Below are 17,626 nucleotides of genomic sequence, written 5' to 3'. Positions count from 1 at the left end.
ACAATGAAACAGCACGGAACACTGAAACAGCACGGAACAATGAAACAGCACGGAACACTGAAACAGCATGGAACACTGAAACAGCACGGAACACTGAAACAGCACGGAACACTGAAACAGCACGGAACACTGAAACAGCACGGAACAATGAAACAGCACGGAACACTGAAACAGCACGGAACACTGAAACAGCACGGAACACTGAAACAGCACGGAACACTGAAACAGCACGGAACACTGAAACAGCACGGAACAATGAAACAATGGAAAACACACTAAATAGGAGTTAAAGAGCAAAAATAACTATGAATTGACAATAAACAACACTGTAAACCCACAATAAACCAGCTTTCAACAGCATTGCAAACACTCAATAAAATGACACTGGCAGCAGACAAGAGTTTAACATTGAAAGACGATAAATACGGCTGCTAGAATCCTGACTAGAACCAAAAAATGTGATCATATTACTCCAGTGCTAGCCTCCCTACACTGGCTTCCTGTTAAGGCAAGGGCTGATTTCAAGATTTTACTGTTAACCTACAAAGCGTTACACGGGCTTGCTCCTACCTATCTTTCCGAGTTGGTCCTGCCGTACATACCTACACGTACGCTACGGTCACAAGACGCAGGCCTCCTAATTGTTCCTAGAATTTCTAAGCAAACAGCTGGAGGCAGGGCTTTCTCCTATAGATCTCAATTTTTATGGAATGGTCTGCCTACCCATGTGAGAGACGCAGACTCGGTCTCAACCTTTAAGTCTTTATTGAAGACTCATCTCTTCAGTAGGTCCTATGATTGAGTGTAGTCTGGCCCAGGAGTGTGAAGGTGAACGGAAAGGCTCTGGAGCAATGAACCGCCCTTGCTGTCTCTGCCTGGCCGGTTCCCCTCTCTCCACTGGGATTCTCTGCCTCTAACCCTATTAAAGGGGCTGAGTCACTGGCTTACTGGTGCTCTTTCATGCCGTCCCTAGGAGGGGTGCGTCACTTGAGTGGGTTGAGTCACTGACGTGATCTTCCTGTCTGGGTTGGCGCCCCCCCTTTGGGTTGTGTCGTGGCGGAGATCTTTGTGGGCTATACTCGGCCTTGTCTCAGGATGGTAAGTTGGTGGTTGAAGATATCCCTCTAGTGGTGTGGGGGCTGTGCCTTGGCAATGTGGGTGGGGTTATATCCTCCCTGTTTGGCCCTGTCCGGGGGTATCATCGGATGGGGCCACAGTGTCTCCTGACCCCTCCTGTCTCAGCCTCGAGTATTTATGCTGCATTAGTTTATGTGTCGGGGGGGGGGGTCAGTTTGTTATATCTGGAGTACTTCTGTCTTAATCGGTGTCCTATGTGAATTTAAGTATGTTCTCTCTAATTCTCTCTTTCTCTCTTTCTTTCGCTCTCTCGGAGGACCTGAGCCCTAGGACCATGCCTCAGGACGACCTGACATGATGACTCCTTGCTGTCCCCAGTCCACCTGCTCCAGATTCAACTGTTCTGCCTGCGGCTATGGAACCCTGTGGAACCCTGACCTGTTCACCGTACGTGCTACCTGTCCCAGACCTGCTGTTTTCAACTCTCTAGAGACCGCAGGAGCGGTAGAGATACTCTTAATGATCGGCTATGAAAAGCCAACTGACATTTACTCCAGAGGGGCTGCACCCTCGACAACTACTGTGATTATTATTATTTGACCATGCTGGTCATTTATGAACATTTGAACATCTTGGCCATGTTCTGTTATAATCTCCACCCGGCACAGCCAGAAGAGGACTGGCCACCCCTCATAGCCTGGTTCCTCTCTAGGTTTCTTCCTAGGTTTTGGCCTTTCTAGGGAGTTTTTCCTAGCCACCATGCTTCTACACCTACATTGCTTGCTGTTTGGGGTTTTAGGCTGGGTTTCTGTACAGCACTTTGAGATATCAGCTGATGTACGAAGGGCTATATAAATACATTTGATTTGATTTGATAGCATTCTGCAAGAGCCATTTTTTGGTTCGAAATTGTTTCAATTATGCAAAGACTATTTACTCCTGAAAGGCCTTGGGTTGGCTTGTTACAGTATTGACCACTACACCTCGGCCCATTCATTTACATACGTGACCCACATGACCACACAGCGAGGAAGACCTATGACTCACTGGTCTGGACAGAAGGCCATTTGTAAATCAAATATTTAATTAGAAATTGAGCAGACTCATTGATTGGTTCTCTCAAAAAAACAAAATTCATGGGGGTTTGAGACCTCTCGTTGTTTTGACTTGAAAACATATGACATTGTTGTCATTTAGCAGACACTCTTATCCAGAGCTACTTACAGTAGTGAGTGTATACATTTACATACTGGTCCCCCGTGAGAATGAAACCAACAACCCTGGTGTTGGAAGCACCGTGCTCTGCCAACTGAGCCACACGGGACCTGTGGAAAACTGAACAGTTGAAATGGAAGGGGGCGGCGTTCGGGCTTGTGTGTGGGTGTTTGAGTAAGAAAGACAGAGACAGCCAACCAGTAAAAGCACCCCCCCCCCCCCCCCCCCCTTCATTGTCGACTCATCGTGCCGGCAACATCAAAACAGCCTTTCAATAGGACTTGGAGTTAGGTGACTATCATCAACCCACAGAGAGGTTAAATGAACCTGGAGCGAGAGGATACAACCTACACACTTCTACACAGACAAACTGGAAGGAAAGGCGGCCAAAAAGGTGTTGGCTTTGGGGATGACCAGTGAAATATACCTGCTGGAGCGCATGCTACGGGTGGGTGTTGCTATGGTGACCAGTGAGCTGAGATAAGGCGGGGCTTTACCTAGAAAAGACTTATAGATGACCTGGAGCCAGTGGGTTTGGCGGATATGTAGCGAGGAACAGCCAACGTGAGCATACAGGTCGCAGTGGTGGGTAGTATATGGGGCTTTGGTGACAAAACGGATGACACTGTGGTAGACTACATTCAATTTTCTGAGTAGAGTGCTGGAGGTTATTTTGAAAAATGACATCGCAGTTGGAGGCCACAGAAGGAGAGTTGTATGGCATTGAGGCTTGTTTGGAGGTTTGTTAACACAGTGTCCAAAGAAGGGCCAGATGTATACAGAATAGTGTCGTCTGCGTAGAGGTGGATCAGAGAGTCACCAGCAGCAAGAGCGACATCATTGATATATACAGCGAAAAGAGTCGGCCCGAGAATTGAACCCTGTGGCACCCCCATAGAGACTATAAACTATCAAAATAAAGAAAGGTACACTCCATGTATAAACTCCCAGCAATTTAATGGATACTTACTCGTTCATGTTTTATGTTCTCAAGTTCAGGTCTGTTCACGTCGTTTTGTTATTTTGTATTTTGTCAGTGTTCTGTTTTGTTGGATATCATTAAAATTCGACATCATGAACATTCACCACGCGCCTTGGTCCTCCTCTCTTCCACCTAAAGACGAGCGTTACACAAACAGGTGCCATTAATACAGGTAACGAGTGGAGGACAGAGGAGCCTCTTAAAGAAGAAGTTACAGGTCTGTGAGAGCCAGAAATCTTGCTTGTTTGTAGGTGACCAAATACTTATTTTCCACCATAATTTGCAAATAAATTCATTAAAATCCTACAATGTGATTTTCTGGATTTTTTTTCTCATTTTGTCTGTCATAGTTGAAGTGTACCTATGATGAAAATTACAGGCCTCTCTCATCTTTTTAAGTGGGAGAACTTGCACAATTGGTGGCTGACTAAATACTTTTTTGCCCCACTGTATGTATATATATATATATATATATATATATAATGGTGTGTATAGACATTATGGACAGTACATGAAAAGAAAATGTGTGTACAGCAGTAGTTATATAGGATGAGCCTTGACTAGAATGCAGTATATACATATAAAGTGGGTAAAACAATATGTAAACATTATTAAAATGACCAGAGTTGAATGACTATATACCAGTGGAGGCTCCTCTCCTCAGAGATAGAAGAGAAGGACCATCCTCCTCAGTGAATTTCAGAAAATGTTAATAGGGAAACATAAAAAAGTTATATTTTTTAGATAAAACTATACTAAATATATTCACATCACCAAATCATTTACTTAAACACTGTTTGTGTACCCTCAACAGCACTCTATAGGAGAACACCATGGTGAAGCCTGAGGACAACTAGTTTCCGTCCTCCTCTGGGTACTTTGACTTCAATACAAAACCTAGGTGGCTCGAGGTTCTCCACCCTTTCTATAACTTACACAGTAATTATGACAACTTCTGGATGACGTCCTCCAAGCTATCAGAACTCTTGTAGCATGAACTGACATGTTGTCCACCCAATCAAAGGATCAGAGAATGATCTAGTACTAAAAGCATAAGTTGAAGCTAGTTAACACTGCAGTGCATAAAATGTGGTGAATAGTTGGCTCATAGAGAGAAAAAGACAATAGTTGAACAGTTTTGAACAAATTAATTTATTCAAAAATGAAGGAGAAGCAAGAGAGAGAGAGATTTTTTTTCTTCTCACTTTTAAGTAACGTTATTAAGCTAGCGAAGGAAGATCGCTCGTTTAGCCTACTCAAACACCCGGCTCAAACAGAGAGGGATGCTATGTTAGCTAGCTGGCTATGGCTATCCAACACTGGAACTCTTCAAAGTTAAGATTTTGGTTTTATTCATTTATTGCCACTGTAACTGCTGAACTGCTTGCTGTACTCTGTACTGCATGATTGTAGCGAGTTTACTTATGTGTTAGTTCTAGTAGCTATGTTGACTATGACTTTAGCTAATATGGTGACAACGATGTAGGATGTGTGTAGCGGTTAGTGGTTATGGTGTGAAGGTTTGGTCACAGACAGGTGAGAGGAGGATAGTGTGTAGATACGAGAAGGAAATATACAATGAGCAAAGTGATCATGCTGTTTGTATGTGGATGCTATGAAAGTGAACTCTGTTTGCGGGTGATCAGAGGTTTATTCATTCCGCCGATTCTGTTGAAAATCTTTTCTTAAATGGAAGAAAACAGAAGGAAATGGGAATAAACTTACAGTATCTCAATTTGTCCAATAGAAACTCTTGTTTGCAACTGTTTGGACTAATGATTACACTCTAGATCAGCTAGATGCAAGCAAGAGTGTGCAAGGCGGTATTGAATGTGTCACTGACTGTCACCTTGATTACTCATTTTTTTTTTCTCGACCTTTGCACTTACGTTGTAAACTTTAATTCGTAGGCTAGGTTGTAGCAACCTCATGATGGGTATAGGGAACATTTGAGTATCATTTAGTATCCTAAACCTATCGCTTTTACATTGAGCTGAGTCAATGGAAAATGACTGACAGTCATCCAATATGCTATAATAAAAATAAAATAAAAAATCATCCTCCCTAACATAAAACGGCACTGACCGCCATTGCTATGTACATAGGGCAAAGCAGTCTCAAAGTTGCAGGGTAGGCCGGCTAGTGGTGACTGTTTAACAGTCTGATGGCCTGAAGATAGAAGCTGCTAATCAGTCTCTTGGTCCCAGCTTTGATGCACCTGTACTGTCTCCGCCTTCTAGATGGTAGCGAGATGAACAGGCAGTGGCTTGAGTGGCTGAGGATCTTGATGATCTTCTTGGCCTTCCTGTGAGACCTGGTGCTGTAATCCTGGAGGGCAGGAAGTGTGCCCCCGGTGATGCATTGGGCAGACCGTACCGCCCTCCGGAGAGCCTTGCGGTTGCGGGCGGTGCAATTACCATACCAGACGGTAATACAGCCCAACCGAATGCTGGCAATGGTGCATCTGTAGAAGTTTGTGAGGGTCTTAGGGGCCAAGCCAAATTTCTTCAGCCTGATGCGCTGATGCGCCTTCTTCACCACACTGTCTGTGTGAATGGACCATTTCAGGTCGACACGCTGAGGAACTTGAAGCTTCTTGTCACGCCCTGACCTTAGAGAGCCTTTTTATGTCTCTATTTGGTTTGGTCAGGGTGTGATTTGGGGTGGGCATTCTATGTTTTGTTTTCTATGATTTTGTGTTTCTATGTTTTGGCCGGGTATGGTTCTCAATCAGGGACAGATGTCTATCGTTGTCTCTGATTGGGAACCATACTTAAGTAGCCCTTTTTCCCTCCTTTCGTGGTGGGTAGTTGTCTTTGTTTGTGGCACTATGGCCCTTAAGCTTCACGGTCGTTTTTGTATTGTTTATTGTTTTTGTTGCCTACATTCACATAAAAAGTCATGTACGCTCACCACCCTGCACCTTGGTCCGCTTCTTCCAGCATCGGCCGTGACACTTCTGACCTACAGCACTTCGGCCCTGTCGATGTGGATCGGGGCATGCTCTCTCTGCTGTCTCTTGAAGGCCACGATCAGCTCCTTCGTTTTGTTGATGTTGAGGGAGAGGTTATTTTCCTGGCACCACTCCACCAGGGCCCTCACCTCCTCTCCCTGTAAGGATGTCTCATCATTGTTGGTAATCTGGCCTACCACTGTTGTGTCGTCAGCAAACTTTACGATTGAGCTGGTGATGTGAGAGGCCACACAGTCATCGGTGAACAGGGAGTACAGCAGGGGGCTGAGCAAACACCCCTGTCTGCCCCCCATCTTGAGGATCAGCATTGCGTAGGTGTTCTTGCCTACTTTCAACACATAAAGTCCAGGCCCCAGTTGCACAGGGAGGGACTCAGACCAAGGGCCCTGAGCTTAGTGATGAGCTTGGAGGGCACTATGGTGTTGAAGGCTGAGGTGTAGTCAATGAACAGCATTCTTACATAGGTATTTCGCCTGTCCATGTGGTACAGGGCAGTGTGCGATTGCGTTGTGGCGATTGCGTCGTCCGTGGATCTGTTGGGGCGATATGTGAATTGTAGTGGGTCTAGGGTGTCGGGTAAGGTGGAGGTGATATTATCCTTAACTAGCCTCTAAGAGCACTTCATGATGACAGAAGTGACTGCGACAGGGCAATAGTCATCTAGTTCAGTTACCTTCGCTTTCTTGGGTACAGGAACAATGGTGGACATCTTGAAGCAAGTGGAGACTTCAGACTGGGATTTGGAGAGATTAAATATGTCTGTAAACACTCCAGCCAGCTGGTCTGCACATGCTCTGAGGACGCGGCTAGGGATGTCGTGTGGGCCGGCGTCTGCGTTTTGGTGGAGACCAGCTGGATACATAGAGCTGCCTCGGCAAGTCCAAACAAAGGATTCAGTTGAGGGAAGTCTGAGCAAATAATGTAAGAAATAACAACAACAGCAAAAAATACTGCAAAGTTAGAAACAGGGCAACCGTGTCTGTCAGCGCCATCTTGTTGACCGCATCGTATCGTGTGTCAGTTCATGTTAAATACGGACACTAAATCCAATGAACATGCACACACACCAGGGTCCACTCCAGACACGAGGGAGCGAGCACAGAGCTGAATGTCAATGTGATTTACACCAGGGGAGAGAATGAGAGACGCTTAGACATGAGGGAGAGAGCACAGAGCTGAATGTCAATGTGATTTACACCAGGGGAGAAAATGAGGAATACGTAGACATGAGAGAGCGAGCACAGAGCTGAATGTCAATGTGATTTACATAGGAAGAAATGGTGGACGCTTTTCCCGTTTTTACTAGCAGAGAGGAATTAGGAGATAAAACTCAGGCCTCTCCTTTAAGGGGGAGAGTCCAATACATTCTGACTCCTCAACTGTCATTTCCCTTCTGGACCTCCAGGGGGTTTTCATTGATAAAGGTTCTGTATTCATGGAAGGAAACGACTTCTGGCGTCAGGTCAGAGAGACGATGGAGGGATGAAATAACCACTTTGATGAGGAACGGCCATTATTGCAACTCCAGAGATTAGCGACTGAAGGGAAAGTTTCTGTAATAATGACTGGACCACTGTTACTTTATGAACAACTAACTATATGTCTCTTTATGTACCGCTATCCAAATGCAGACTATATACACTACCGTTCAAAAGTTTGGGGTCACTTAGATATTTTCTTGTTTTTGAAAGAAAACCGCTGCCTCACAAGTCCTAAACTGGCAGCTTCATTAAATAGTGCCAGCAAAACACCAGTCTCAACGTCAACAGTGAAGAGGCGACTCCGGGATGCTGGCCTTCTAGGCAGAGATGCAAAGAAAAATACATATCTCAGACTGGCCAATAAAAATAAAAGATTAAGAAGGGCAAAAGAACACTGGACAGAGGAACTCTGCCTAGAAGGCAACTCTTGCTCAGTTGTGCACCGGGGCCTCCCACTCCTCTTTCTATTCTGTTTAGAGACAGTTTGCGCTGTTCTGTGAAGGGAGTAGTTCACAGCGTTGTACGAGATCTTCAGTTTCTTGGCAATTTCTAGCATGGAATAGCCTTCATTTCTCAGAACAAGGATAGACTGACGAGTTTCAGAAGAAAGGTCTTTGCTTCTGGCCATTTTGAGCCTGTAATCGAACCCACAAATGCTGATACTCCAGATTCTTAACTAGTCTAAAGAAGGCCAGGTGTATTGCTTCTTTAATCAGAACAACAGTTAACATATTTGCAGAAGGGTTTTCTAATGATCAATTAGCATATTAAAATGATACAATTGGATTAGCTAACACAACGTGCCATTGGAACACAGGAGTGATGGTTGCTGATAATGGGCCTCTGTACGCCTGTGTAGATATTCCATTAAAAAAGGTGTTTATTGGCATGGGAAACATATGTTTTCATTACCAAAGTAAGTGAAGTAGATAATGAACAAAAGTGAAATAAACTATCAAAAATGCTGATAATGGGCCTCTGTACGCCTATGTAGATATTCCATAACAAATCTACCGTTTCCAGCTACAAAAGGCATTTACTACATTAACAATGTATTTCTGATCAATTTGATGTTCTTTTAATGGACGAAAAATTTGCTTTTCTTTCAAAAACAAGGACATTTCTAAGTGACCCCAAACTTTTGAACGGTAGCGTACCTTCATTTAGACAAGTAAGTCGTTGCGTTCAAATTATTCTTTCACAATAATAACCTGGCGAACTACTCGAGGGAACATTCTACTGTTTATCAGGAGATACAATAAATCTGAAACAGAATATACTCTATAATTCAACTTCATATCAGGAAGATATGAAGGGACAATAATAACTCCTTTTACGATAAGAACCAGGTAGGCTGAACTATACCAAACACGTTTTAAAATCTGATTCAGAATACAAAGTTGTATATCAGCGTTAGTTCATGCAGAGAGTAAGAGAGGATAAGTGGAAACCCTCTCAGCATTTTTTTTCATTTACTCTTCAGAGCTAAGAAGTTTTCTGAGCCTCTCCTCAGCGTGTTTCATGAGGAAGCCTTGACTTCACCTTCCCAATGGCCTAAAGGATAGGAAATAGAGCTATCACACATGCACATATCTGGCGGAAGGAGAGAGAGGAGGCAGGAGAGAGCGGAGGCAGGCAAGAGAGGAGGCAGGCAAGAGAGGAGGCAGGAGAGAGGAGGCAGGAGAGAGGAGGCAGGAGAGAGAGCGGAGCCAGGAGAGAGATAGAAGGCAGGAGAGAGATAGAAGGCAGGAGAGAGGAGGCAGGAGAGAGAGAGGAGCCAGGAGTGAGAGAGGAGGCAGGGGAGAGAGGCAGGTGAGAGAGGAGTCAGTAGAGAGAGGAGGCAGGGGAGAGAGGAACCAGGAAAGAGAGGTGGCAGGAGAGAGAGGAAAAACAGCAGGAGGAGGGAAGGGGAGATCAGAAGGACGATGAGAAGGAAAAAGAGGGTGTGTGTGTGTGTGTCCACAGAGAAAGGATGGAGGGGTTGGCCACCACTCAGCTCTATCAGTATCCATCAGGCTGCCAGCTGACCAGCCTACAAGACACAGACAACCCATCAGCACTAGCAGCTGAGCATTACAATCCGGCCTGCACATCGCTGGCTGTCCCTGTGAGTATGTGTGTGCAATACGTGCTCTCAGAAATCCCAGGGGAAATACCAAAAGCTTGGTCTAACTCAAACACAGGCCTTCTCTGTGATATGATTATGATGGTATTACAGAGGCAAGAAAAATGATGAGAACTCTTTGGAATGACTTTGATTTCTGCATAAATTAGTCATACAATTTGATTTGATTTTCATCTTAGTCACAACAGTAGACAAACACAGTGTGCTTAAACTAATAACACCCAAATTATTGTATTTTTCTTGTCTATATTTAATACATTATTTAAACATTCACAGTGTAGGCTGGAAAACAAGTATGTGAACCCCTAGACTGAACTGAAACAGTTTTGTAAAGATGAATGGTCCAAAATAACTCCTGCCCGTTGTGCAGGTCTGACCCACATCTACAGTTTGGTTGAGGTTATTGCTGCCAAAGGAGGGTCAACCACTTATTAAATCCAAGGGTTCACATACTTTTCCCACCCTCCGCTGTGAATGTTTACACGGTGTGTTCAATAAAGACATGAAAACATATAATTGTTTGTGTGTTATTAGTTTAAGCACACTGTGTTTGTCTATTGTTGTGACTTAGATGAAGATCAGATCAAATGTTAGGACCAATTTATGCAGAAATCCAGTTAATAACGAAGGGTTCACATTATTTTTCTTGCCACAGTAGATAGTAATCATATGGTAACATAATCAATAATATTACAAGGAGATAGCTTTGTGGGCACTAAGGTATTCAATAAACCAAGTCATTACTCAAATGTGATAAGAACAGCCCAGAATAGATTATTACCTATTCCAGTTTCAAAACGCCTATTCAAGTAAAATATGAAATGAATATAATCCTAAAACCAGTGAGATACCTAACTGTCAAGACATCAAATGGTCCAGAATACAGTGCAGACACATTAAAAACACATGGCAGTCCTACTGTTACTATTATTTAGCATCATTGTGCTCTGAAGACGCATCAGCTCTCGAAGTGAAATATCATCTCTATGATGTGCTGACATTAAATGGATCTCTGCTATAAAGACATTTATAAAGACCTTTTTAGTTAGAAAGAAAAGCTGCTTTCGGAAATACTGTATCTTCTACTGGTCTGAGAACAGCTATAGGGCATAATAGCTGCTTGCATATTAATTCAGTGTTTGTGACTTAAAAGAGATTATAATCTGGTGGTATGCATGTTCTCTCTGCCTTCACTCTTCCGTCCTCTGTACTGTCTGGTAACCAAGAGATTAGACCATGTTCCTTTACTACTGAGGGGCTATTGTCACCCTAAGGTTACAGGTGTTAGGGAGTGTGGAGAGAGAGAGAGAGAGAGAGAGAGAGAGAGAGAGAGAGAGAGAGAGAGAGAGAGAGAGAGAGAGAGAGAGAGAGAGAGAGAGAGAGAGAGAGAGAGAGAGAGAGAGAGAGAGAGAGAGAGAGAGAGAGAGAGAGAGAGAGAGAGAGAGAGAGAGAGAGAGAGAGAGAGAGAGAGAGAGAGAGAGAGAGAGAGAGAGAGAGAGAGAGAGAGAGAGAGAGAGAGAGAGAGAGAGAGAGAGAGAGAGAGAGAGAGAGAGAGAGAGAGAGAGAGAGAGAGAGAGAGAGAGAATAACTACAGTTTATCCTGGAGTTTCCGTTCAGTGTAGAGAACTCTTGCTTTTTCGGCTGGGTCTATCTGACTGCCTGTCAGAGAGAGAGAGAGAAATCCAGAAACAGATGATATAGCATCTATTTTAGATAAAGAGAGACAGAACTCTGTCTGCAGAAGAGACTGTCTGGGGTGTTCTTCATAAGACGAGGACATTATGAGGAGAGACAGAACAGAGACATAAGGCTATAGACATCTGTATCTGTTTGAAAAACAACTGGACCTGTTTTCACTGTTTTCATTTTCACTGTTTTGGCAATTGAATGTTCACCATTTTGCCTTTGGAATTTGGAACTTCCCCACTTCTTCCCCTCTTCTCTCCCCTCTCCTTCTCCCCCCTCTCTCTCTCTTCCCCTCTTCTCTCCCCTCTCCTTCTCTCCCCCTCTCCTTCTCTCCCTCTCTCTCTCTTTCCCTCTCCTCTCCCCCTCTCCTCTCCCTGTCCTCTCCCCCTCTCCTTCTCTCCCTCTCTCTCTTTCCCTCTCCTCTTCCCCTCTTCTCTCCCTGTCCTCTCCCCCTCTTCTTCTCTCCCCCTCTCCTCCCCCCCCCCCTCTCCCTCTCTCCCTCTTTTCCCATGATTTGGTTGGGTCTAATTGTGTTGCTGTCCTGGGGCTCTGTGGGGTCTGTTTGTGTATAATTAAGACTGATGTCTGACTGATTTAAGCCGATGAAAGGTTCCGACGTGAAATTGTCCCTAAAGTCATATTAGAACCTGTGTCTGTTTCAGTACAGTTCCTGTTGCAGTTGTCAGAGCACAGCTGTCAGTCAACATGTAGGTAGGGAATTTAAATGTTAATCAGGTCTGCTGTAATTGTGTGAAAAACATATTAACACATAGTTTGTCGTCTCGACATCAACTATGACGGTGTTCAGTATAGACGGAGTAGTGAAGGCTCACAATGACGTAGTCATTATCACTGTCAACACCATCATCCAGGGTCAAACCACTATGCTCCGAACCCCGTCACCCCTCTCAGTCCCTTAAATGGACCAGTCCAAGTTATCATTGACTGTGCTCTGCAACTCTACTCCGCAGCCCATTCCACTGACTCCGTCCTCTGGATTTTTCCATGCATTTAAATGGACGAGTTATTCCGACTTCACTCATTGAATTAGCGCTGCTGTTGGAGCTAGCCGAGGTGTTTTGTTAGCGCTTGATTAGCAGGGGTAATTGTCTCTCAGACAGAGGGCGTAGTGGGTAGACAGAAGTTGAAGAAATACAACACACTGGGAACTGGGATTTTACATCCTGCAGTAGATGTCTTCATTGTAGCAAACATAGAAATAGAGTTGTTTTTCATGGCATATTTATACCATGAATGCAAAAATGGGCCATGAATAGCTGCAGAGACAGGCTAAAGGCTCAGATAAATATATCCACTATTTATTTCACTGACTGCACTCCCCATTGAATGTAAACAATGCTGCTGCCACTACAGAGGTGATCTAATAACAATTGTCTCACGCTTCGATCCACAACACTGTCTAAACAGCTACACTGCCTTTGTGTTCCTGTTTAGATTTTCTGTGTCAGAGGAAATAGCTTACTAATGATGGATTATAATGGGATGTTTTCCTGTCTCTGAATGATGTTCTATTAACAATACAACAGACAGAGAGAGAGAGAGAGAGAGAGAGAGAGAGAGAGAGAGAGAGAGAGAGAGAGAGAGAGAGAGAGAGAGAGAGAGAGAGAGAGAGAGAGAGAGAGAGAGACTTTTGACTTTTTGTCTTTCTTTATTGAAACATTCTCATTTCATTTAACACTCACCCCCCCCTAAAAATAAAAAAACAAAAATATATCCTGTACTGCATACATGTACCATACTCACCTTTCCATCTACCACATGATACAAACCAACATCACCATACACAAAAACAATACCCTCTCCTACAACCGTATATCCAAAACATCTTCCCCAGCTACACAGACAGCCCCCCCAACACACCATATCTCCTCAAACATCTCCACACATTTGATCAGTTTATAGAACTCAAACTCAACCCTAAGGCGCGCAGAGACCATCCCATTAAACAGTAGTAAAGGGTCTGTTATCCCCCCACCTTTGACCCTGTTTCTCCTTGTTAGCCAAATAGCTAATTTTGCCTGAGCAAACAGAAAATTCAACAAAACACATTTTTCTTTCTCCTTACTCGAATACCTGTATCCCATTATAAACATCCCAACAGCAAAAACCACCCCCAACCTCTCACACAGACATTCCAACAGAGACATTAATGGCATTAACCTGGTGCACACAGAAAACACATGAATCACAGTTTCATTCATTTGACAGAAAGGACACCCCTGCCCAATTCCCGGATCAACACGTGCCAACCAGCTGTTAGTGGCCAGGGCTCCATGAAGAACCCTCCACTGGAGGTCCCCTGACCTCTTTGGTACTGGGGGTTTGTAGAGCGCCCTCCATCTAAAACCCACCATACTCTCCGCCCCACATACCCCCTGCCACTGATGTGCCTTCACTCCTGTTAGACTTCTAATGTTCCTAACCTTAACGCAGAGGTTGTAGAGAGCTTTACCTCCCACCCCCTCAAATTCCCCCAGGCTCGGAGTGTTAAAATCTAACAAGTCCTCCAGACCCCCTTGCCAGTCTCCAGTCTCTGCCGTCACCTGCAGTGGCGGAAACATTGGTGGCCCCTCTCCCTTTGGCCTCTCAAACACCCCCCTTACCTGCTCAGACAGTGCCTCCTGGACCTCCTCCAGGAATCTCTCCAACAGTCTAAGAGACGTTATTCCTGTTTGTTGCGCCAAGACCTCTGGGGTTTTCCACCCCTCCTCTCCCAGCAGTCTCAGGTCACCTAGCCTTCGTAAACCCCCTGCCATCAGTTGCCTCTGCAGGGTGGCAGACTGAACCGATCTCAAAGGGATGGCTGGGTTGTGGAAAATAGGCTCCTCCCACACCCACTGCCCAGGCTCCACACCCCCTTCTCGTATGGGCCTTAGCAGCTGCCAGGCCCTCAGCACCGCAGAGTAAAACTCTGAGAGACCTGCTGTACTCAGCCTCTCCAGCTTCATGAGGAACAGCTGCCGGTCCAACCCTAATCCACCAGCTCTCCTCAGCAGTGCGCATGCTGGTTCCCTCCAGCCAACATCGGTATGATACAGCAGTCTCTGCACCGCCTTTAGCCGGAAAGCAGCCATCCTGCTCTCCAGTTCCACCAGGCCCTGTCCTCCTTCGTGGACGGTCATGTACAACACTGCTGCCTTCAGCCAGTGATGTCCCGACCAAAAGAAATCCACCAGCTTGCGTTGCAGGTCTGCAAGCAGACCGGCGGGGGGGTTGAGGACAGCCAGTTTATGCCACAAGGAAGATGCCACCAGGTTGTTAATTATCAGCACCCTCCCTCTATATGACACTTGGGATAGGAGCCACCTCCACCTGGCCAGTCTTGACACCACTGCCTGTGACAGCCCCTCCCAGTTCTTCCTGACCCACCTCTCCGAGCCCAGGTACACCCCCAACACTTTAAGCCCTTCACAACCCCACTGCAAACCCCCTGGAAGCAGAGGAGGAGCCCTATCCCCCCATGCCCCACATAACAGAGCTTTGCTCTTTCCCCAGTTTACCTTAGCTGATGAAGCTCCCTCGTACACCTTCAGACTGGTCTCTAGTTCCTGCATATCTTGCCCATCCCTGACCATCACAGAAACATCATCTGCGTATGCTGAGACTGCTATTCCTGTCACCACACCCATGCCTGTCCAGCACACTCCCTGCAGTCTCCTGCGTAGCAGTCCTAAAAAAGGCTCAATGGCTAGTGTGTATAGCTGCCCAGATAGAGGGCATCCTTGTCTAATGCCCCGTCTCACCCAGACTGGCCTACTGAGCCCCCCTCCCACCTTAACCATACATGACACCCCAGCATACAACAGCTTCACACAGGTCACAAAACTCTTCCCAAACCCAAACACAGACATCACATTAAACAGATACTCATGATCCACTCTATCAAAAGCCTTCTCTTGATCTAAAGAGACCAGTCCAAAGTTCACATTAGAACCTCTCGACAAGTCCAACATGTCCCTAATCAAGAACAAGTTGTCCGTGATTGAGCGTCCCGGTACACAATATGTCTGGTCCTTGTGTATTATAGAGTCCAGATGGGACTTCAGTCTGTTAGAGAGGACCTTGGCAAAAATCTTGTAGTCCGCACAGAGTAATGCCACAGGCCTCCAGTTCTTAAGTTCACACAAGTCCCCTTTTTTGGGCAGGAGAGTCAGAGCCGCCCGACGGCAGCTCATCGGCAACTCTCCTACCCCGATGCATTCACGCAAGATGCAAAAGAAGTCCTGTCCAATTATTCCCCAGAATTTTTTGTAAAACTCCACTGGGAGTCCATCGACCCCCGGTGCACGACCGGGGGACATCTGGGTTACGGCCTCTGCCAGTTCATGTGACAACAGAGGAATGTCCATTTCATCCCTCTGTGCCCGAGAGAGCTTAGGGAGTCCTGCGAACAAGACCTGAGCACACATAGGATCACACATTTCTGCCCTATACAATTCAGTATAAAACTCCACAGTCCGCTCCCGCATCTCCCCCACCACAGAGGTCACCCGCCCATCAGACAGCCGTAGACAATGCATACCCTTGGCTTCACTGCTCTGTCTTTCCAAACCAAAGAAGAAGGAGCTGGGAGCATCCATCTCCTTGAGCATGGAGAACCTAGCTCTTACAAGTGCTCCCTTTGCTTTAACCTGGAAAAAACTGCCCAGGTCCCTACGTAATTCGGCTAAATTAGCCTGGAGGCCTACATTGCCTTGCCCCACCATCTCTACCTCCATCTCACTAATACACCGCTCTAGTTCCCCCAATACCCTCCTAGCCTCTGATGATGAGAGAGCTGTGTACTGTTGACAGAAAAGCCGAATCTGCACTTTCCCCACATCCCACCATTGACTCAGAGACTCATACTCCTCTCTTCGCTGCCCCCACCTTTCCCAAAAGGTCTGGAAAACTGAGCAAAAAGTGGCATCTTGTAAGAGCTTTACATTGAACTTCCAATAAGATGCCTGCCGGGGCCCTGGTGAAATAGACAGCCGAGCCATGGTTATGTGATGGTCCGAAAACCCCACTGGGAGAATGGTAGCGCCCAGCAGCCTATTGCTCTGATTCCTAGATATGTAAAAACGATCAAGTCGGGCTGCACTCACCCTAGCCCCAAAAACCTTCACCCATGTATACTGTCTTGTGTTTGGATGTTTAGTTCTCCAAACATCCACTAGGTCAAACTGATTAATGATGTCCCCTAACACTCCCACTGACACTGAATGAGGCTCTTCCCCATTTCTGTCTTTTGTAAAATCCATTGTACAGTTCCAGTCACCTCCGATCACCAGCGTCTCCTCAGGCGCTACTTGTGAGAGTTCCTGTCTAAGACTCCCAAATAGAACCCCTCTTTCTCTCCCTGTGTTAGGCGCATACACATTTATAAAAACAAAACCCATGCTGTTAATTTCTGCTTTAACAACAAGCAACCTACCCTTACACACTTCCTTTGAGGAGCAAATTTTTACAGACAGACCCGGTGCAAAAAGGACTGCCACCCCTGCACTAAGATTTGTCCCATGGCTCAACACACTTGCCCCTTTCCACCAGAGCCCCCAATCAACTTCATTCACCACATCACTATGCGTCTCCTGCAGAAATAACACATGTACTTTTTTTTGTTTTACATATTCACCCAACACACTCCTCTTTCCCGCATCTCTGGCGCCATTTATATTAAGCGAGCCTACCCGAAGAGTCTCCATAAGAAGTGGGAGAAAAGCCAGCAGAGAAATAGACCAATAGCAATGCTCAAAAAGCCCCAGTGTCAGAAAGAAATTAAACATTTAAACAGTGTCTGAAGGTAAACCTTTACGCACTGTTGTGACCCACTTCCTCAACCTAAACCGTTTCTTGGGTGAGAGGACACCATGCCCCTCATTTCTCATAGCATGTTGTACTGATCTTACAAACTTTCTAGGATCAGGAAAAAAAGCCTCAAGATTAACTTTTTTCCCCTTAGTCTCATTCAGGAACCTTGTCAGTTCTCTCAACGTGTAATTAGACCCCTCTGGTTGACTGGCTGTCAGCTCCGGGCCAATTGAAGAGGAGTCTGAAAAAAATAACTCCTCATCCTCTTCCTC

At 45.5% G+C, this 17,626-nt stretch overlaps 1 protein-coding gene across 4 annotated transcripts in view; it reads right to left on the bottom strand.

Moving 5' to 3' along the window:
* The window catches only part of LOC139531520 (semaphorin-5A-like), a 360,002-nt gene that overhangs the window by 221,013 nt on the left and 121,363 nt on the right, over window positions 1-17,626 (bottom strand). The gene's annotated exons all lie outside the window — the stretch shown is intronic.

This window comes from Salvelinus alpinus, chromosome 10, assembly GCF_045679555.1.
Source record: "Salvelinus alpinus chromosome 10, SLU_Salpinus.1, whole genome shotgun sequence".
NCBI classification, from domain to species: Eukaryota; Metazoa; Chordata; class Actinopteri; order Salmoniformes; family Salmonidae; genus Salvelinus; species Salvelinus alpinus.
This window is presented reverse-complemented; position numbering and strand designations above follow the sequence as displayed.